Source organism: Euphorbia lathyris, chromosome 6 (assembly GCF_963576675.1).
Source record: "Euphorbia lathyris chromosome 6, ddEupLath1.1, whole genome shotgun sequence".
Lineage (NCBI taxonomy): Eukaryota > Viridiplantae > Streptophyta > Magnoliopsida > Malpighiales > Euphorbiaceae > Euphorbia > Euphorbia lathyris.
This window is the reverse complement of record NC_088915.1, coordinates 72226371-72249710: the sequence shown is the minus strand read 5'-3', so window position 1 is coordinate 72249710 and position 23340 is coordinate 72226371. Positions and strand designations below refer to the sequence as shown.

The 23340-nt window shown below is 37.2% G+C and overlaps 2 long non-coding RNA genes across 2 annotated transcripts; both read left to right on the top strand.

Moving 5' to 3' along the window:
- Positions 1-12156: 12156 nt before the first annotated feature.
- On the top strand, positions 12157-13355 carry LOC136233251 (uncharacterized). The gene is made up of 2 exons (XR_010690751.1): positions 12157-12799; positions 12885-13355. It is a non-coding gene; the product is annotated as an uncharacterized lncRNA (long non-coding RNA).
- Positions 13356-18251: 4896 nt separating this feature from the next.
- On the top strand, positions 18252-19913 carry LOC136234083 (uncharacterized). Its single transcript, XR_010691035.1, has 3 exons — positions 18252-18478; positions 19204-19279; positions 19561-19913. It is a non-coding gene; the product is annotated as an uncharacterized lncRNA (long non-coding RNA).
- The last annotated feature ends 3427 nt before the right edge of the window (positions 19914-23340 follow it).

Sequence of the window (23340 nt, the reverse complement as noted above, 5' to 3'; positions counted from 1 at the left end):
AGAAGAGACAGTCCGGGTATGTTTTTATCCTTAAACGGATCCAAAAGGTTTTATTCAATCAATGGTTGACAGACAAATATCAAACTAAAAGGGATTAGAAATAAATTTTAAACCGCAATTCCGCTGCGCTACAGTTGATTAACTGGCTATAATCCCTAACAGTGGTATCAGAGACATGGTTTAGTCCGTTTTGATTGATTGAAAAATTAATATGATTTGGTTTTATTATTTTTCCAAATCAAGTTTTGAAATTTCCTATTAATTCCTCGTGTAGAAATTGTTCTAGGAAGTTTTCAATTTTATTTCTGTCTGTATTTTTGGTGTGTTTGGTTCTGAAATTAATTTTAGAATAATTTAAAATTAAATAAAAATACAGCAACATTTTTTTTAAATAATAAAAGAAAAAAAAAGTTTCGGACACGGAACAGCAGTCGTGGGACTGCTGTCCGCGAACAGCAGCCCCGCGGCTGCTGTTGGGCGGACAGCAACACTACTGCTGTCCGCCAGACGGCAGCCACGGGGCTGCTGTCCGCGGACAGCAGCCCCGTCACTGTTCCGGGTCCGTTAAAAATTCAGAATTTGTTTAATTTTGGATTTGATGGGACTGATTTTAATCTTTAAATTTTTCTCGGGTAATTTTAATAAAATCAGGGCCCTAATACCGTTTAATTTATTAAACGTGTTTTTGAATAAAAATTAATTGGTATTAAAACGTTTTTGATTGGCATGCATATTTAATTTTTGATCGAATTGATAATTTGTATAAAATTGAATATGGTTAATTTGTGAAATTGGCCCAATAGACCGTGACACCGGTTTAAATTGGGAGAGCTAAATTTTAGATATGTGACGACCCTAAAATTCAGTGGGAGCAAAATTATAATTTTGTATTTAAATGGATGTTAACCGTTTGGGCCTTTATGGGCCTTAGTCACATATGGTAAAAATTGGCGATTTCACCCTAAGTAACTCGGCTTAACTTTATTAGATGATTTTGGAATGCCATGATCATGCATTATATTTATATGTCTTACCGTGTAGTAATGTGTTATAGAGTTCTATGAGCCCTAAATTAAAGTCGGTTTGTAATTTAATTTAGTTTGGGAAATATGGCCTGCGTGCCATTCTTTCATTAATGTAATTTTAGAATAGGTTCTATTCATAAAATTGTAATTGGTCGTGAAGAAGCCCAGATGGTCCAAGCCCATGGTGGGAGCCCAAGGAGACTTGAAGCAAGCCCGTGAAGATTAGATAATATATCTAGTTTCACTAGGATGTATTATAAGGCCCATAGAGTCTCTATGTTTATTTTGATTATACAATTGCTTAGTATAACATGAAATATAAGTAGCAACGATCACCAGATCATCACCCGCGATAATTATATGTTAAAGCCGTATCACTTAATTAATCCGGATAGTGAAATATTGAGTCGTTTAAAAGTGCTTTCCAGATTCACACCTCTTCCTCCCAGGTAGTGCTACAGTGTATGACGTGCCCTAGCAGGTATGCTGTAGTAATTAATGGGCCGTCGAGGGTTAGGATACTTCGGTATGGCTAACACGTGTATGGTGGTTGGACTCAACGTGGGTAGCATTAGCTCAGAGCGGGCCCTAAGCACAGATGGGCTAAGTGTCACAAAACCCATCAAACCAAGAGTCCTTGTGGAGGATTGGATAGTCTATCCTACCAAATCGTCAATGGTCGACGGCGGAGCCCTAGCTCGGTTGATTATTGATGGATTGTGGATCTTGGTCAAGACAGCCAAATAAATATCACTAATAACGAATTAAAATGGATTATTAATTTGATCTTTGGCTTAAGCCCTTTATTCTAACTCTAATGTAATTTCTTCCACGTAGATTAAACTCCACATCAAAATTACATGAAAAGAAAATTAAATGGCTGCAACAAGCAACAACTCACTCAGACCACTCCTGGAAAAGGAAAAGCTTTCAGGGACTAATTTTCTTGACTGGTCCAGGAACTTGCAAATAGTTCTTAGACACGAGTCGAAGGAATATGTGCTGACTGCTGCCTTACCAGCAGCTCGTCCTACAGGTCGGGGCGTAACCGCTGATCGAATGGCGGAGTACGACCGACATGTTAAGGATGACAGGGATGTGTCATGCATTATGCTGGGTACCATGGTTCCTGATCTTCAGAAACAGTTCATGGAGCAGCACGCCTTTGAGATCATGGATCAACTCAAAAGGATGTTCCAAGATCAAGCTCGTCAGGAAATATACTTGACAACAAAGGCGCAATGCAGCACTACGATGCAAGCCGAGACTTCTGTTAGCACACATGTGCTAAAGTTGAAGGGTTTTATTGACACATTGTCAAGGCTTAGCTCACCAGTGCCTGCACAACTAGCAGTCGACATCATTCTTGGATCACTTCCGGCATCCTACAATCAGTTTATCATGCACTACCACATGCAGGGCGTTGATAAGTCTGTAGTAGAATTGCATGGCATGTTGAAACTTGCTGAGCAATCCTGCAAGAGGACTCCAGAAGTGTTGCTGGTTAACAAAGGGAACGTACCTAAGGGAAAGGCCAAGTCTAAGTCCAAAGCGAAGGCCCAAAAGGCCAAGCCCAATGCTAGGAAGGCGGCAGCTTCTAAAGGTAGGTTGGCCTTAGCAGATGATATCTGCCATGAGTGTAATGAGAAGGGACACTGGAAAAATGCGTGTCCAAAGCTAAGGGAGAAACAGAAGGACGAAGCTTCTGGTTCAGGTATTTATGTTGTTGAATTTAATCTGGCTATTTCTACATCTTGGGTTGTAAACACTAGATGTTGTACTCACATTTGCTCAAATGTGTAGGGACAAAGAAATAGGAGATTGCTGGGATCTGGTGAAGTGGATCTTCGAGTCGACAATGGCGCTCATGTAGAGGCCTTAAAGATCGAAGATTATTCTTAGAGATACCTAGTGGATTAGTTTTAGAAATTAGAAATTGCTATCTTGTACCTGGAATGCGCAGGAATATTATTTCAGTTTCTATGTTGGATATTTATGGTTTTAATTTTTAATATTGGACGTGGTATAATTTCTATACATCGTGGCAATATTGTTTATAGACCACATTTCTAGAAAATGGTTTGTATATCCTTGATCTAAAACGTAGTGAATCAATCTATAACATAAAAGCTAAAAGGATTAAGACTAATCCTACATATATCTGGCACTGTCGTCTTAGCCACATAAATGAGAAATGCATAACTAGGCTTCACTCTAGTGGAGCGCTAGGGTCATTTGACATGCAATCTTATGACACGTGTGAATCTTGTTTAAGAGGGAAGATGACAAAGGCGCCTTTCACCAAAACTGGTGTAAGGGCCACGGAGCTGTTGGAGCTGATACACTCAGATGTATGCGGTCCAATGAGCACCAGTGCTAGATCTTGTTTTCTGTACTTTGTTACCTTCACAGATGACTATAGCCGGTATGGGTATGTGTATCTGATGAAACATAAATCTGAAACTCTTCTGAGATTCAAAGATTTCAAAAATGAAGTAAAAAATCAACTTGGCAAGAAAGTAAAAGCGCTCCGGTCTGATAGAGGGGGTGAATAATTGAGCCAAGAGTTTGTCTCATTCTTGAGAGAGTGTGGGATTGTATCCCAACTCACTCCTCCTGGTACACCCCAATGGAATGGAGTGTCAGAAAGGAGGAATAGGACCCTGCTCAACATGGTCCGCTCAATGATGAGTCAAGCTTCTCTCCCTATCTCCTTTTGGGGATTTGCTTTGGAAACTGCTGCTCATACAATTAATAATACACCGAGCAAGGAAGTTGAAGGAACGTCATATGAATTATGGATGGGACGAAAGCCCAACGTTTCCTTCATGAAGATTTGGGGCTTTGATGCACATGTCAAGAAATTGATAAGTGGCAAACTAGAGTCCAGATCTGTTAAATGCCAGTTCGTGGGTTACCCTAAGGAAACTAAGGGTTATTACTTCTACAACCCAGCTGAGAATAAAACATTCGTGGCTAGGTTTGCAATCTTTTTGGAAAAGGAATTCCTTTCCAAAGTAGACAGTGGGAGTGATATTGATCTAGTTGAGATTCAAGACTCACAAACTCCTGCAGCTTATGTTGAGGATGCTTTGGGAACCGATATAGATCCTCAAAACATTGAGGAGGCTAAACCGGTTATACATGTGGTGTTTCAAGTAGATTCGTACAGAATTCTGATGAACCATGTGTGTATATGAAATTCAGTGGGAGCATATCCACTTTCCTAATATTGTATGTCGATGACATACTGCTCATTGGAGGCAATATATTAACACTGCCAGATCAAGCAGTGGTTGAGTAAATGCTTCACAATGAAAGACTTAGGAGAAGGCGATCAAGATCTACAAGGTTAGATCCAACCGACTTCTAGGCTTGAGTCAGGCATCATACATAAACAAGAATCCATCATGTACTCTATGTTATGTACAAGGCCATATGTTGCGTGTTGCACCAAACATGACTAGTCGGTGCCAGTTAGACCCCGATAAGGAACACTGGAAGACAGTCAAGGCAATCCTAAAGTACCTTAACCGTACCAAGGATATTTTTCTTAGTATTTGATGGGTAGAAGGAATGGAAATATCAGGTTACACTGATCGAGACTTTGAGGATGATAACCAGTCACATACTGGTTATGGATTTCTCCTGAATGGCGATGCCATTAGTTGGAGATCCTTAAAGTAGCCAACCATTGCCGATTTTATGACGGAAGCTAAGTACATCGTTGCATGCGATGATGCAGAGGAAGTAGTTTGGATTAAGAAGTTCATAACTGATTTAGGAGTAGGTCAAACTCTCTTAAGATCAGTTGATGTTTTCTATGACAATACAGGGGTCATAGCACAAGCACTGGATCCTATGTCACACAAGAGATCCAAACGCGTACTTAGATAGTAACACATTACCCGGTGACATTACATTGTAGAGGGTTGACACTGAGAACAATGTCGCTGGTCAGTTTACCAAGGAAATTGGTAGTACTAGATCTATAGTGTTTAGGGAAATACCCGTTTGGAACTAGTTCTAGTGGGAGACTGTTGGTGTGCCTTAGTTCATAGGCATTGGTTCTTATAAAATGCTTTTGTGTCACATTAATAAAGGCATTAATCTAGTTCATTTATATCTTGTGCTATAATATGAATAGAGAATCCATTGATTGATAATCATAAAACCATATCCCAAGTCTATTCTATCATGGGAATGATTAGGACCATAGACTTGTATATTCGACGACTGTATGGTAGCAATTGATACTAGCCATAGCACTTGATAAGTCAGTTGTGAATATGGGTACATGTTGTAAACATGTGACTGGATCGATCCGCCCGAGAAAACTATATGGTGGTTGTGTCATTAGTTTTCTTAAGTAGGTCTCTGACTGTCTTCAGACTAGATTTCATTATAATATCAATGTGGGAGCCGGTTCACTTTGACATATGCCTAACAGGTCTGTAACAGGATGCCAAATACGGGTATGATTGGGTGAACAGGTGAACACATTTGTATTGATAGTGAAGTGATGGAATTACCACTCACATAACAGTGAGATGATATCACAGGCCACTTGATAAGTGAGATTGATAAGTGTGTGGCCACACCCTGATAAGTAGTTTACTTATCTGATTCATTAATCTACTTAAGATCAAGAAATATCATAAACATCAGAGAGGATGACAGCCGCCATGCCTCTAGTTTATAATATCGATATCAAATGGTAAAAGACGTTAAGAGATAACTACAAGGTCTCTACATCTTTAGACTGCTGAAATAGCTGTATTGGTTAGGGGCAGTAATGGTTTGCTAGAACCCACTTACTTTCTATGGGCCGTGAGCCCACTGCTAGCTAAGGACAGTCCCATAGGATCGTGCACATTGAACATCTGAGTTAGAACTTATAGAACGGTACACTGGAGGGATGAGATTAATTAATTGGTTGACAGTAAAATGTTAAGGTAATTAATTGGTGGTTAATTAATTGATTAATTGATACTTTGTATCAATGTAATTGATTAATGGATTTAGGCGTTGAGTATTTAATTGGTTAATTAGTTTACGGAATGTAATTAATTAATTTGTAAATTAATGAAATTGCATTCGTGAATAATTAATCAAACTAATACGTCAATTTATTAATTAGTGTTATTTATTTAATTGGGGTAATTAAATTTAATCTAATTGTAACTAATTGCATAGAATAAATACTATTGGTATTTATTTAAGTGATTATGTTAGGATTAGATTAGTTTTGTAATTAACCAATTAACCCTAAACCAATTAGGTTTAGGAATAACTACACTATATATAATAAAAGCCTAAAACCTAATTAACTAACCTAATACACATGATTTCGGCCAACCTATTGCTCAAAGCAATACACACAAAAAAACGCAGCCACCATTCATGTATAGTGGGATTTTATTGGCAAATTACTTATTCTCTCCAGTTCATTCTCCGTTCTTCGGCTAGCACCGGTTCTGGCTCGATAGCTGTTCGTGCACCTGACTACGGAGATCTTACTACTTTGTGGATTCTTCAGCCGTCTCTAGAAGAGACAGTCCGGGTAAGTTTTTATCCTTAAACGGATCCAAAAGGTTTTATTCAATCAATGGTTAACAGACAAATATCAAACTAAAAGGGATTAGAAATAAATTTTAAACCGCAATTCTGCTGCGCTACAGTTGATTAACTGGCTATAATCCATAACACAGTTCTGCCAATTAGGATGTCCGCATCACTTAATCAGATTCATTTGATTTTTTTTTTATTTTTTTTCCAGAAAAATGCTTATATGTGAACAAAGAAGAAATATAACAAGAAAATGGTCAGAAATAAAACATTACACAAATACCAGTTAAAGCTAATACAAGATCCACTAAGGGATGAAAACAACTACAAAAAACAAAAAAAAAATTCCATAAAAGTTATAAACATGTACTTCTCCTAAAACAAATCTGTTGAAAAACATCTGTAATCCAAACTTCGAATATTTGGATCTGAATCGTTTTTTATTGCAACCACCTATATTTACTGATCCACCGATAAATCGTTTCCAGTTTTGCTAAATCCGAAAAAGATATAAACAATAAAATACTAGAGAGTAGATACAATTTATACACATAAAGAGATTTTATAAAATATTTGAACAAAAACTAAAAAGAAAATAACAAAATAAAGAAACACAAGAACCTAACCAAGTAAGAGGAGGGAAGGAATACAAACTTCTTTCATGCTACTCAAAGTAGATGAACAAAAATAAAAGGAAAGTTTGTATATTTGATTATGGGATTTGGACGAAGATGTGAAGAAGATCCGCGGTTATGTATGAGAATTGATCTAGATTAATTTAATTTATATTGATTAAATCATTCATATTTTAAATGTATATATATTATGTTTTTGATCATTTATTTGGTAACCTATTAAACTCTATTGGATGATTCACTTATATTTGTGATTCAAACTCAATTTAGCATAAATGGAACTATCAATATAACATTGTTTTAACACATCAATTTGATATATACATTGTCACACCAGATAAATTTTTAATTATTTTACTTTAGAAGAATAGTCACAAAGAGTTTGAATTATTTGTTGGGCTTATGGAGACTAATATATATAGGCCCAACTGAAGTGATGGGCCCAACTGCAGCGATCCAACGTAGTCATTCTAATCGAGTGGCGAACTGGGTTAACAATTCTTGTGTGTTTGCTTATTTTTTGTTTATCGTAATTTCAATTATTCCTAACAGTAATTTCAATTATTCCTAACAACTGGTATCAGAGCGAGGGTAATTACGATTGGAGAAGGAAAAACCCCTATGGAGAAATTCGATGGTTCGGATTTCGGTTTCTGGAAGATGCAGATTGAGGATTACCTGTACGGTAAAGATCTGTACCAACCCCTAGGTGAGCAGCCGGAGGATATGTATGATGAAGAGTGGAAGCTATTGGACAGAAAAGCGATGAGCGTGATTCGCCTGTCGCTGTCCAGAAACGTGGTTCATCACACGGTGAAGGAAAAGACCACGAAGGAGATGTTGGAGATCTTGAGTTCGTTGTACGAGAAGCCTTTCGCAGCAAACAAAGTTCATCTGATGCGGCGACTGTTTAATCTGCAGATGACAGAGAATATAGCAGTGGCGACGCACCTGAATGATTTTAATATGACAATCACTCAATTAAGTTCTGTAGATATTGATTTTGACGAAGAGGTATTAGCCCTAATTCTGTTATCTTCTTTACCAGAGAGTTGGAGCGGCACGGTTACTGCCCTAAGTGCTTCAGCAGGGAAAGAAAAACTTAGGTTTGATGATGTCAGAGACTTGATTATAAGCGAGGAGATTCGCAGGAAAGAGTCAGGTTCCACATCTGGATCAGCCTTGAATGCAGAGAATCGGGGCAGGTCAGATCGTAGGTCAAAGCAGAATCGTGGCAGGTCTAAGTCCAAAGGGAGAGGGAAACCTGTGAAGGACAAGAGCCACATCAAGTGCTGGAATTGTAATGAGAATCGTCATTACAAGAGTGAATGTAAGGCACCGCAGAAGGAGAAGTCAGTGAATTCAACCAGCGAGGATTTTGGTGATGCGTTGATTCTGAGTAATTCAACTGCAGAAAAAGCAGCAGAAGCCCCTGGTATTGAGTGTAAGAAGTCCTCTAGAGTCTTGGGTATTAGACTCAGGAGCTTCGTTTCATTCATGTAGTAGTGCAGATTTGATGGAAAACTATACCCCTGGGAAATTCGGAAAGGTTTATCTTGCTGATGATGAGCCTTTGGAGATTGTAGGGAAAGGAGATGTTTCGATCAAATCTCCGAATGGATCTGTGATAAAGCTGTCTGGAGTAAAGCATGTTCCTGGCCTAAGGAGAAATCTGTTGTCAATTGGGCAAATGGATGATGAAGGTTATTGTGTAATCTTTGCAGGTGGTGCTTGGAAAATGACCAAAGGAGCCATGGTGGTTGCCCGTGGTGAGAAGGTTGGATCGTTGTACTTAACAGACAACGTTTTCAATAGCATTGATGTCGTGAGGGAGAATGTCAATGCAGATTTGTGGCACTGTCGTCTTGGTCACATGAGTGAAAAGGGGATGAAAGTGCTGTGTTCAAAGGGTCTGTTGTCGGGTCTGAAATCTGCTGATCTTGGGCTGTGTGAGGATTGCATCTTTGGGAAGCAGAAAAGAGTCAGTTTCTCTAAGGGTGGTAGAACTTTGAAGAAAGAGAAGTTGGAGTTAGTTCACAGCGATCTATGGGGTCTTGCACCTGTGAAATCTCTTGGTGGAGCTTTGTATTACATGACCCTCATTGACGACTCCACTAGGAAAGTGTGGATCTATTTTCTGAGAAAGAAATCTGATGCTTTTGATTCCTTTCGAAAATGGAAGGCCCTGGTTGAGAATGAGACAGGTTTGAAGGTAAAGTGGAGGCTTGAGGATGCGAGCAAGTGGAGGCTTGCAATAGATGATGAGATGGATTCCTTGATGACCAATGGCACCTGGGAACTTGTTGAGCTTCCAAAGGGTAAGAAAGCTCTACAAAACAGGTGGATTTTCAGAATCAAAGAAGAGGCTGATGGTAGCAAACGCTACAAAGCAAGGCTGGTCGTGAAAGGCTTTCAGCAGAGGTACGACATAGATTATACTGACGTTTTTACTCCAGTGGTGAAGCTGACTACTATTCGTTTAGTGTTGAGTATGGTAGCTGCAGAAGATTTGGAGCTGCAGCAAATGGATGTAAAAACGGCATTTCTTCATGGGGACTTAGATGAAGACATCTATATGAAGCAACCTTAGGGCTATGAGTCTGATAACATTGAGCTTGTGTGCAAGTTGAACAAGAGCTTGTATGGTCTGAAACAAGCTCCAAGACAGTGGTACAAGAAATTTGACGGTTTCATGCACGAAATTGAGTTCGTGAGGAGTGAAGCTGATCATTGTTGTTACTTCAGGAAATTGAATGAAGGCTACATAATTTTACTGTTATATGTTGATGATATGCTGATTGCAGGGTCGAGTGCTCGAGAAGTGAGAAAACTGAAGAAGCAGTTATCTGAGCAGTTTGCTATGAAAGATCTCGGAGAAGCTAAGCAGATTCTGGACATGAGGATTGAAAGAGATAGGAAGGCTGGAAAGTTGTATCTCTCACAAGCTGAGTATATCAAGAAGGTCTTGATTATATTCGGCATGCAAGATGCCAAGCTAGCTACGGTTCCTTTAGGTAGCCATTTCAAGCTATCTAAACATGACTCACCCAAGAGCAGAGAAGAGCGAGTCCAGATGGAGAGAACTCCATATGCCTCAGCAATTGGCAGCTTGATGTATGCAATGGTGTGCACAAGGCCGGATATTGCACATGATGTGGGAGTTGTTAGTCATTTCATGGGAGACCCTGGTAAGAAGCATTGGGAAGCAGTAAAGTGGATTTTGAGATACCTGAAGGGAACCACTGAACATGCCCTATGTTTTGAGGGCAAGAAAGTTATGTTGACAGGATATGTGGATGTAGATTTGGCATCTAGTGACCTTGACAAGAGAAGAAGTACAACCGGATATGTCTTCACATTGGGTGGTACTGCTGTCTCTTGGGCTTTAAAGCTGCAGAAGGTGGTGGCTTTGTCTACTGCAGAAGCTGAGTACGTTGCAGTGACTGAGGCTAGTAAGGAGATGGTATGGTTGCAGAATTTCTTGCGTGAGTTGGGAAAGGAGCAGAAGGATCCTATTCTGTACAACGACAGTCAGAGTGCCATTCATTTGGCAAAGAATCCCGCCTTTCACTCAAGAACAAAGCACATAGAGTTGAAGTATCACTACATACGGCATCTCTTGGACAGGAAGATATTGCAGTTGATGAAGATTCCAGGCACAGAGAATCCTACAGACATGTTGACTAAGGTTGTAACCTTAGAGAAGCTGAAGCTATGTATGGCTTCAGCTGACCTTGGTAATTAAGTTAAAGGCATGGCACTACCATCAGATGAAGGATTTAGTCTCCAGGTGGGAGATTGTTGGGCTTATGGAGACTAATATATATAGGCCCAACTGAAGCGATGGGCCCAACTGCAGCGATCCAACTCGCTGCTGAGTTGGACGGGGGTACGGGGGCGGTAGGGTTTCAGGAGTATATATGTAACCTCTTTCTCCGTAATCCGTATCTCATTCATTATAGTGAAATATCCTCGCTTGGTAGTGCCCCCAGACGTAGTCATTCTAATCGAGTGGCGAATTGGGTTAACAATTCTTGTGTGTTTGCTTATTTTTCATTTATCGTAATTTCAATTATTCCTAACAGTAATTTCAATTATTCCTAACATTATTCACATAGTTGATTCGTTTAATTTGTTAAAAACAAATGATTAAGGGTTGATATATGGATTTTAAAGATTACGGGCTTAATGTATCCATTTACAAGCTTAAGAACTTAATCAATAAAAAAATTAGACAAAAAGCATCTCGAGGCCTCTGGCCTTTAATTTTAAGTGTAAACATTTAATTCATTTAAAAAAATCATTATTCATTTGAAAAAACGTTTGTTCTTTAGTTAGTTGTGACAAAAATCCAATGCTACCTTTTCTTTATTTTTTTTATTAAAAGGTAGACGATAAGGAATGGAGGTCCGAGACATATTCAGGGAGGGGAATCAGGTGGCTGATGTTCTGTCAAATTTTGGTAGAATCAGCCTAGAGTTTAATTCCTGGGATTGACACCCTACATATTATTCTAGTTTTATTTGAGATAATTGTAATGGTCGGGACTTGTACTGATTCATGTATTTTTTTTACTCTTTAAACTCTTTTGTATGCTTTTTGTTATAGTCTAGATATGTAATATGTTAGATAATTGGTCTAAATATGTAAATACGCCTCCCATTTAATCAAGTTATGTAATTTTCCCTATTTAAAATCAAAGAAATGGAATTTTGAATGGATAGCAGTTAAGGTGGTGTAAAGAATTGACGAAGGAGACATGTGCAAATGCATTGATGGTGTGTAGACAGGTGGTGAGAATGTTGTGTGATGAGAAGACACGTTGCACAATGCATTGATGGTGTGTACACGGGTGGTGCATGTTGTGTGATAAGTTCAAAAACTATCATTCTTTTATCATTAAATTCCTTTATAAAAAAAATTCAGAAACTATAGTATGACTATATATAAATAAGTATCTTGTAAACTAAATCCCAATCTAATCTCTTTCTTCTTATTTCTCTCTCTGGTTGAGATCTTGTTATGGTATCTTAGTCTTTCTCTTTTGTTTCTGCATTCTTTAAACTTCATTCATGTTTGTTGTCTACAGTCTTTTTCTTAAAAAGCCTCTTATATTCCGGCATCCAGAGGAGAAAACAGGGCAATAACAGTAACAATCTGAATCAAGAAGGCTGTCACACAATGACAGCGCATAACAGTAACAATCTGAATCAAGGAGGCAATCATCATTGAGGGGGTAATGAGAATCGCAAACTTATAGACAACTATGGCAGTTCAGAACTTAGAAAAAAAACTCTAATTTGGTACAGGAAAAGAAATAGTGAAGAAAGAGGATGAAAATTCTTGTCAAAATGTGAGTGCATTACCCGTCTTCAAGAAGAATACCCGTCTTCAAGAAGAACAAAAGAGGATATTCTATTATTGATTGCAGAATTTCGCCGGCGAAAAGCGGAACCCAATTGAAAGTTGATGTTGTATGGGTTACAACAGAAAGAAAAAGCTCAAGGACATCATACCAGAACCGTTTTGCAGTCTGTTAGAGTATCCTTCTGGTTTGATGCCCGTATTCAGGTTTAGATTTCCCAATCCATTAAATATGAGTTAGTTGAAGTATATATATGATTTCTTATGTTTCAAATCTAATTAATTCTTGAAGGGGAACAATACAAGCATTGATTTCAAATATGGCTTTTGTTGGTAACCTTCATACATAGGAACTGCCTAGCATATGCCTAGCAAGACTCGTCGACACTAAACCTGAAGCTTCAAAGAAGACAACTTGATTCTTTAATACAGTACAAGCTATACTTCATCAAACAAAGGTAACCCAATCAAGCCATCTCCGTTACACAATTCAGAGATGCTAGACTTATGTCCAAAGTATCACATAACTGCAGAGGTGGAAGTGATAAGAATGGATGAAATCAACAGAGATATGGATACAACAGACAGCTTCCCAATGATTCTCAAAGACAGGCCAAGATGGACAAGGAAAATAGCTATATATATATATAATAGTCATTATTTGAAAGCTCAATAGAGTGATCATGTCTTGGGAGCAATGAATGAGCTACTTTCTTGCTTGGTACCTTAATGAAGATTAACTCAAAAGAACAGATTAAATGCATTTCAGAAAATTAATCCTAGTCAAAAGACTGTTTTATTGATTTCCTTGCATATTGCAACAAAACTGATATACATTATTTAAGAGGTTAAGGATATGCACATTATAAAAAATCAGAATTGCTAATTTGCACATGCTGCAGAAAATATAAGATGCAATAAAAAAAAATTAAGACTTCAATTGTGTGAAGTCGTGATGCCTGTAATGTGAACAAAATTTGGAGGTAGAACGTCTTTATAGCCTTTCGATTCACTACAACTAGGCCTTGGCAACTCAGCAATAATTAAATCCCTAACCACATATTTTTCATGTATAGTGATTGTTATAACACTAGCCGAATCAGCTTCACATCAAGGTGTCTACCTACACGTACAAGGACTTGTAAACCTCGTCAGCAATAGGATAGGACCAAGTATTAGAGCCATAAAGCAACAGAGGGAAGAGAAGCATTCGTTGAGAGAAATACAATTCTAGAACCATTTTAAGTAAATATTATGGTACAATTCTAGAACCATTTTAAGTAAATATTATGGTAATAGTTTTTGGTGTAGAGGATAATATTGAATAAAAGTCAGCTAACCCAAATGCTAGATTCTAGAATCTTAAAATATATAATTGAAGTTTTAACTGTATTTGAACACTCTTAGAAGTTGAGCAATTAAATGCCATTGAGAATGAAAAAACTTGTAGAACACCCAAAATTCATCAGTTGGGACTCTGGTACCAAATGCTAGTCATTTTAGATTTTTTTTTGAAACAAAAAATAATGCATTAATGAGCCAGATCATGGAAAAATTGTAACAATGAAATAGAAACAGAACTCGGTAATAAATTAAAAACAGAAGGGTAAGTAGATAAACGAGAAGACTGTGCTAACACATGTGTCATCCCATTCGCTTGCCGTCGTATCCCTTTGACTGAGTAAGAGTCATTTGATATTAGAATCGATTGTATTTGAATAATTCTATCCCCAAATTCAGAATCATCAACAGAAGTAGAATTTATTGCATCAATTACTTGTTTAGCATCAGATTCGAAAACCACATTTCTTATTCCATCAACTTGTAGCCATTGCATAGCTTGTAATAGAGCTTCGGCCTCACATTCTCGTATTGTCGGACAACATAACAGACCCGCACATCTCCCCATTACAAACTGCCCATGTGCATCTCGTACTACTGCTCCTATCCCTGCACGACCATCAATGTTAAAACATGCAGCATCAACACAACACGAGTCGGTAAGCACTTTTCACTGTGTAAGCCAGTCGGTAAGCACTTTTCACTGTGTAACGTCCTGAAGAATGGGATTTCCATATTAACCGATCCTCACTAGTCAAAGTACCAACAGACAGTTTATGAATTTCTGTAATATCTCTATGCTCGAAAATTTCCTCCAACAGCTCTTCATCCCAATCCCTGGAATTATGGATAAACAAATCATTGACTTTCAAATACTCCAACCCTTCCACCATAGGGGTTCGTATATAGCCATCCTCTTCATCACGCAACCATCTCTCAGTCCATACATTTATTGATTGACCGCTTCCAATTTTCCATCTGATTCCTTCTTTAATGATTAGTTGGGAACTTCAGATACTTCGCCATATAAAGCTTGGTGAATGCCCTAATGAGGCCCCATAACCTGTCTCTGAAGTGTGCAAAGATTGCTCGTTTCGTTCTACCCACCAACGATGGAAGACCCAGATATCTTCCTGTATTCAACGGACTAGTAATACCCAAAATGCTAGAAATTCCCATAGCCAGGTCATTTGCCACATTTCTAATGAAGATGATTCCAGATTTTTCAAAATTTATAGCTTGCCCCTAAGCTAATTCATATGATCTAAGTAATTTTTTTAAGACTCTACTTTCAGATATGGTAGCTTGACAAAATAAGAATGCATCATCCGCAAAGAGCAAATGTGAAATCGAAGGCGCCCCTCTCTTAACTCGGCAACCATGCAGTAACCCCCTATTCTCAGCTGCCTTCAATAATGACATCAACCCTTCAACACAAAGCAGAAATAAATACGGTGACAGTGGATCACTTTGGCGGAGTCCTCTTTTTGGGCAAACAGGACCAACCAATTGATCATTTATTCTAACCATATATTACACAGAAGATACACAATGCATTATCAAATTAACCCATTTATCTGCAAAACCCAACTTTAGCATCAATTCTTTTAGATAATTCCAATCCACTCTGTCATATGCTTTACTCATATCAACTTTTAATGCCACACTACCTGCTTTCTTAGCAACATTATTGTTAATGCTATGAATAAGTTCAAAAGCAATCAAAACGTTATCATGAATAGACCTCCTTTTAATAAAAGCAGATTGATTGTCAGAGATAATTCCAGGCAAAAGCATTTTCAATCTATCAGCTTCACATCATGGTGTCTACCTACACGTATAAGGACTTGTAAACCTCGTCAGCAATAGGATAGGAGCAAGTATTAGAGCCATAAAGCAATAGAGGGAAGAGAAGCATTCGTTGAGAGAAATACAATTCTAGAACCATTTTAAGTAAATATTATGGTAATAGCTTTTGGTGTAGAGGATAATATTGAATAAAAGTCAGCTAACCCAAATGCTAGACTCTAGAATCTTAAAATATATAATTGAAGTTTTAACTGTATTTGAACACTCTTAGAAGTTGAGCAATTAAATGCCATTGACAATGAAAAAACTTGCAGAACACCCAAAATTCATCAGTTGGGATTCTGGTACCAAATGCTAGTCATTTTAGATTTATATACCCATTTCCTACAACTTTTCTCATAATTATAATAATTATTCAAATCTAGAATTCTGTCATTTGAAATTCTTGACAATCCAAATCGAGAGTAAATACTAATCTCGTGCAAGAAGCCATATGTTGTACCTTGTGCCTCCTGACTGCTACAAGCTATTTCTTCTTCTTCAGCCATCACTCACTCTTTATCCAACCTTGCTGTAAAAATTAGACAAGAATGAAAGAAATATGTTTTTTGCAATGATTGGACAAAAATTCAGCAACTTAATAGGCAATATATAATTCACCAATGATTAAGATACAAATCATTCTACAACTATGAATCAGTTGACTTTAGAAGATGGAAAACATGAACAAACTATTCAATAATATGAAGAACTAATAGTCAATAACTATAAGAAATGTGTTAAATCTCGCATTTTTCTGTAACAACCAAACTATGCTCCAAATTAGGATACATAAGCATTGATAATTCACTCCATAGAATCTTAGGCGCCACAAAATACACTAAGTGTCGTAATCAATGGTATACCTATCAAAAGTTCCGATGAAAAGAACTAATAAAGCTATATACATCTTCTCTTCGTTGTGAATGCAACAAATCTCTAGACATCACTCTTTCCATTTCTACTAAGTCAAGAAAAAAAAATGTAATTTAGAAAAGATACATTCTTATTTAACCCCAAAACAAAAATTCCAGACTAAGCTGATTGTAAAAAATAACAGTTTGAATTAAAACAAAAATTAGGGATTGGATACAGACCAGAAATTTTGAAAGTAAGGAAAAAAAAATTAGGATTTGATAAAAACTCTAAAATTCCAACACTTCCATTGTAGAACCAAGAACTGAAAAGCCTAATTGGTAAGATAACTCTACTTAATAAATAAACATACATACAAGCTTGAATTGGGTGGAAAAGAACACGAAAATAATAATAAAAAAATGTTCATGGTCAAATTAAGAACCCAATAATTAAAAAAAAATTCAATTCAAATTAAACATTTTCATGTGCAAATCAGAAACCGAAAACAAAAGTCCAATCCTAATTTATTCACTACTTTTCCTTCCCAAAAGGTAATCAAACCTATGTTATATACTAATTTAAAAACAGATCTAGTCAAATGGATGATGAAAGAAAATAGTATGGAAATTTATTCACTAATTTTTGTATGAATCTGCAAGAAGAAAAACACCTTCATAACTGTTGATTTGTGTCAAAACTACTCTTTGTTTGGATTAACATCATTCACCAATATAATAATTGTACCCAACACTCTGTGGCGAAAGAAAGACTACTGGTGGCTAATATTGCACAATGTCGCCCGCGATCAACCATAACTAGAGAAGGAAACACCTCCTTCTCATGATTAGTCATTGCCGGCGACATGTGCAATTTTAGCCAGAGCAGCCATGAAGATCATTTTCTATTCTCTTTCGATAAAGTGTAAAATAACCATGGAGTAAAGAGCATGGAAATCAATTATATATACAGATAGACTCACCTACCCATGAAAGCCACTGTATTATTTAAAACTCATAAAATAAATGTTTTCAAAAAATAAAAACTCATAAATAAAATATTATGCATTTTTGTTTGTATATGTAACTGCTTAAAAGAAATTCTAAAAATAATGTCATTTTTCCCAAATATTTAATTATTATAATTTTATTTATTTCTTTTTCCTAAAATAAATATTACTATTTTTTGTTATACATATAACTGCTTAATAATTTAGACAACATACTATAATGATATCACTACAAGAAAAAACGCTATCACCGACGGAATGGACCGACGAAAGTTTTTGTGTCGGAATGACCAACGGAACACCGACGAAAAATATGTGTTGGAAATCACCTACACTCTCACCTACACATTCCTATAATGTGTAGGTGATTATTAGCGGGATTATTTCTGCTCTCATCACCTATATTTATTGTAGGTAATTATGAATATCGGTGATAACACCAACAAATTTACATGTGGACCTACAAAAATTGTGTTGGTAAATATGAGTAAAATGAATAAATAAATTAGAAGTATTTGTATATTAATAAATAAATAAAAAGTAAAAAGAAAATTAATATATAAAGTGTGTTGCTTTTTTTTCTCCCGAATCCCTACTTCCCCCCCTTCTTCCTCGATAAAAATTTTGAATCCCGCCCCCTCTCCTTTTGAGCTTCTTCTTCCTTGCCTCCATTAAGAGCGAAGCCGGATCCCATCAACCCCTGTTATTCCTCTCACGGGCGCTGGTGTGCCTGCTCATCCTCTCACTAGCGCCGTTGTTCTGTTTCTCAATCTCCACCTCTACTGGTCTGGGGTAAAGAGTTTTCTCTTGTGCTAGATCTACTTTTTTTTTAGGTACCTATCTCATCTTTCTCTCTTTTTGGGTCGTTTCAAGAAGCCATTTGGGTTTACAAAGCTGTTGTTCTAGTTATCATACCCATTTGCATCTGTTTGGTTTTTATTCTTTTATTTATAAACTCTCGTCTATTTTTTTGCTTGTATCCTTGCGAAAGAGTTGTATGACTATGGGGTTTTCACATTTTTCTTGAGATAAGAGGATAAATGAGTGATATGACTATGCTTTTGCCTTCCAAGTTTTATTTACTGCTTACTGTTATAGTGTATAAATGATTTTATCAAGAACTGATAATACAACCTTAAATTAGTATTTTCTGGAATGTTTAATATATAAATGTTCTTATTGTTACTAGGCTTCTATATTTAGGAAAGATGGATATTTATATATCCTCTCAATTCCATCCTTAGAGAGTGTTCTTGATTCTTGTTTACTGAAGTTTGGGGTTTAGAAGTTTAAAATTGAAATGTGAACAAAGTAGATTGATAATGTGCCAAAAGATCTAGTCTTTAGATGTAATATTGTTTCTTTGGATATTTGTCTTGGTAAATTAATTAGAATATTTTTTACTAGGTACCCACTCTTTCCTTGTATATAATTTCAAGCTATTACAATGTTGACTCCCATAAATAATCTCTATATATATCGCCACTTTCTTTTAGATATGGTCTATTATTAGTATTTGGCAGAAATTAGTTTCATATCCCTACATGGGTTTGTGCAGAATTGACATCACTTCTAGTGAGATGCTTAAGGATGCTGGTTTTGATGATGTTGTGCCAGAAGATTGTACTGATCAGGTACTTGCAATAACCTTCTCAAACATGTATTATAAATATAAATACGTTGTGGCAGAAGATCATACTGATCAACTTTCCCCCAAAGTTGTTGAACTTGTTTTGAGCTTTTGCATATAAATATTTGAAAATTGTTGAGGATCAATAGTGTTGCCTATTGAGCATCCGGTACACTCTTGTTGGTCTCATATTCCATTTTCTAATTAATTATGGAGCTGGTGTCATTATTCGAATAAAACAGACTTAGTTATTCTTTCTACATGTATTCCTATTGGTTATTGCAGCTCTATAACAAATGCACAGATTTCTGCTTTGGTATAAGAATCCGAGTAGCAGAGCTAGATTTGGTTCATTTTCTGCTAACACAGATTGCAAGAAGACAGCGAATTTAATCTAGGCTGGTGGTTCGAATGCTGGAAACTTTCGTTTGTAGTTGCAGACATGTTAGCTGAGGTAGATTCCTTTTCTGTACCTGATAAAATATAATATTCGTTTGAAAGCTCTAGCCCTATTACTTTGATAAACTATACTCCTAAAATTTGCATTTTCTTGTTTCTCATTGTACTTGTATTGAGCTAGTTCTAGTTGGGATTTTAGCCTTTTATGAAATAATAATAAGAATAATTATTATGGTTTATTCATAATACCAATTCTTATTATTGTTCTTACATGTTAAACGCACATATATAATTGCACCTTTAACAGTTGGTGATAGGAGAAGAACTTCTTCCATGTTATTGTTAGAGGGAGAAAAGAGGATATCTTTGGTTTCGTTTTTCCCTTACATCTTTAAATGGTGCCAGGTTTTGCTTCTACTTGTGAATGTAAGTTTAGACTATTGAAAAATTAGGAGCTTTTTGTTTAATTTCTGTCCTTATTTGTTATGATGGCAACTCATGTCCCTGTAATGAATATAAAATGCACCAGACAGAAATATTATGTAATACGTAGATTTGGCTTAATAATGAGATTGTTCTCCTCATTACATGTTAATCATATTTGAATTTTTATATTTTAATGCTGTCAGGACTAATGGTTCTGATGTAGAGAATCACTTTAGAATTTAGAAAGAGAGGAGGAGAAGAGAGAAAGAGAGAATACAGAATAAGAGAGAAAGTAGAAGGAATTAGGAATAATATTCTTCATTGATGTTTTGTCTCTCAAAAGGCATGACCCATATAAAGAAGTGTAGTACAATGATGAGGGGACAGCCGGAGAACAACACAACCTAGGCCACTAAAAAGCATAAAGGACCTAGCTAACTGGTTAATAACCATTTTAGTCCTTCTTCTTCCTATTGTATGTGACAATTCCTCCCCCTTTAGCACATTCTTGTCCCCAAGAATGATAAAAGGCTGGAAATTGCTGGCGAATAGTAGTGGCATCTTCCCAAGTAGCATCCACAGCGGACAGTCCATTCCAGAAAATGAGTAGTTGATACACAGAAGTGTCCCCACGAATAACATTCCTTGCGTTGATCACTTTTAGAGGGGTCAACTCCCATTCATCATTGAATGGAGGAGGCAAAGTAGTCAACACTGGTGTAGCAGGGCTGAGTTGCTTCTTAAGGAGAGAGACATGGAATACAGGGTGGATTCTGCTACCTTCTGGCAAAGCAAGCTTATATGCAACCTTGCCAATCCGCTCTATAATAGGATAGGGCCCAAAGTATTTAGCAGTAAGCTTGAGAGAGCTGCGAGAGATGATAGTAGATTGCCTGTAGGATTGAAGTTTAAGAAACACCATATCCCCCACTTTAAATTCTCTGTCTGACCTCTTCTTATCTGCTTGTTGTTTCATTCGATTCTGTGCCTTAGCTAAGCATTCTCGAAGAAGAGAACTCATTTTATCCCTGGCCTGTAAGAGATCTTCCACTGCTGCAACAGGAGATGTAGTAATAGGAAGGACTGGAAGCTGTGGAACAATTCCATAGAGAGCTTGAAAGGGGCTCATTTTTAAAGAGCTATGGTAACTAGTATTGTACCAATACTCTGCAAGACTTAACCAATTGGCCCATTTTTTTGGAGTAAGGAAACACATACAACGCAAATAGTTCTCAAGACACTGGTTCAATCGCTCAGATTGGCCATCCGTCTGAGGATGATAGGCACTAGAATAATGTAGAGTGGTACCTAAGAGCTTCATAAACTCTTTCCAAAAAGTACCAGTAAAATTTTTATCCCTGTCAGAAACGATAGAGCGAGGCATGCCATGTAATTTAAACACTTGGTCCAAGAATACCTGAGCCACAGTAGCAGCATTGAAGGGATGTGATAAGGGAATAAAATGACCACCTTTAGAATATCTGTCAACAATCACCAGTATGGTGTCATACCCTTTAGATTTAGGAAACTTTTCAATAAAGTCCATGGCAATGTCTTGCCAAGCACCTTGAGGTATAGGAAGTGGCTGTAAGAGACCAGGGTAGGCTACATGGTCAGCCTTGCACCTTTGACAAATGTCACAATTAGCCACCCAAGAAATAACATCCTTGTGAAGACGAGGCCAATAGAAATTCTGCTGCAACTGAACTAATGTGCCCTTAATGCCTGAATGTCCCCCAAATGAAGAGTTGTGGCAAGCTTGCAGAACTTGCTGTCGCAACCCTGTAGAACTGCCAATGTAGATTCGAGTCTTGAATCTGAGAATTCCATTCTGTAATGAATACTTAGGATCACTATTAGGTTGAATAGTGAGCTGTTGCAGGAGGGTAGAAGCAATAGAATCACCTTGATAAGAAGAATGGATTTCCTCTAACCAAGTAGGAATAACCATAGAAAGAGCCAATAAGTGGGCAGAATCTTCTTGTTGTCGAGAAAGGGCATCAGCAACCCTGTTGTCAACTCCCTTTTTATATTGGATGGTGTACTCCAATCCTAGCAACTTGGAGACCCCTTTATGTTGTAAGTATGTATGGAGTTTCTGTTCAAGCAGATGCTTGATACGTTCATGATCGGTTTTGATCACAAATGGAGAATTCTCTAGGTAATGGCGCCATGTGGTGCAAGCATGGAGTATAGCCAATAATTCCCGCTCATAAGCTGACAATTGTTGGTTGCGTGGACTTAAAGCCTTAGAAAGGAAGCAGATAGGTTTGCCCTGTTGCATCAGGACAGCTCCTATTCCTGTTCCACTAGCATCACACTCTAGAACAAAAGGTAAGCTGAAGTTAGGAAGGGCCAAAACTGGAGCTTGAGTCATCAACTTCTTAAGTGCTAGGAATGCCTCAGTAGCTGCTGATGTCCAACTGAACTGATTTTTCTTTAAGAGATCAGTTAAGGGTTTGCTAATAGAGCCATATCCCTTGATAAAACGCCTGTAGTAGCCTGTTAAGCCCAAGAATCCTCGCAATCCTTTAAGTGTTACTGGTAAAGGCCAATCCAGCATAGCAGATATTTTAGCTGGATCTGTTGCTACTCCTTATTGAGACAATACATGGCCCAGATAGGCTACTTGAGGAACAGCTATATCACATTTGGATGCCTTAGCATACAACTGTTGATCAAGCATTAACTGAAACACAATCTCAAGATGTAAAAGATGTTCCTCTGCATTGGCACTATAGATTAGTATATCATCAAAGAAAACTAATACAAATTTGCGTAAATACGGTTGGAATAAAGTATTCATGAGGGATTGAAATGTGGCTGGTGCATTAGTCAGGCCAAAGGGCATGACCAAAAATTCATAATGCCCTGAATGCGTATGAAATGCAGTTTTATGAACATCTTCCACCTTCATCTTTATCTGATGATACCCTGCCCTGAGATCCAATTTAGTAAAGATTGTAGCTCCCTTTAGTTCATCTATTAACTCCTGGATTACAGGAATAGGAAATTTATTCTTGATAGTGGCTTTATTAAGTTCTCTGTAATCTACACAGAATCTCCAGCTTCCTTCTTTCTTTTTTACTAGCAAAACAGGGGAGGAATAGGGGCTTTGACTAGCTTGGATAACACCACTGTTTAACATCTCCTCCACCAACCGTTCAATTTCATTCTTTTGATGATGAGAATACCGATAGGGTCTCACATGTGGCATTTTTTAGAGTGATAGCATGATCA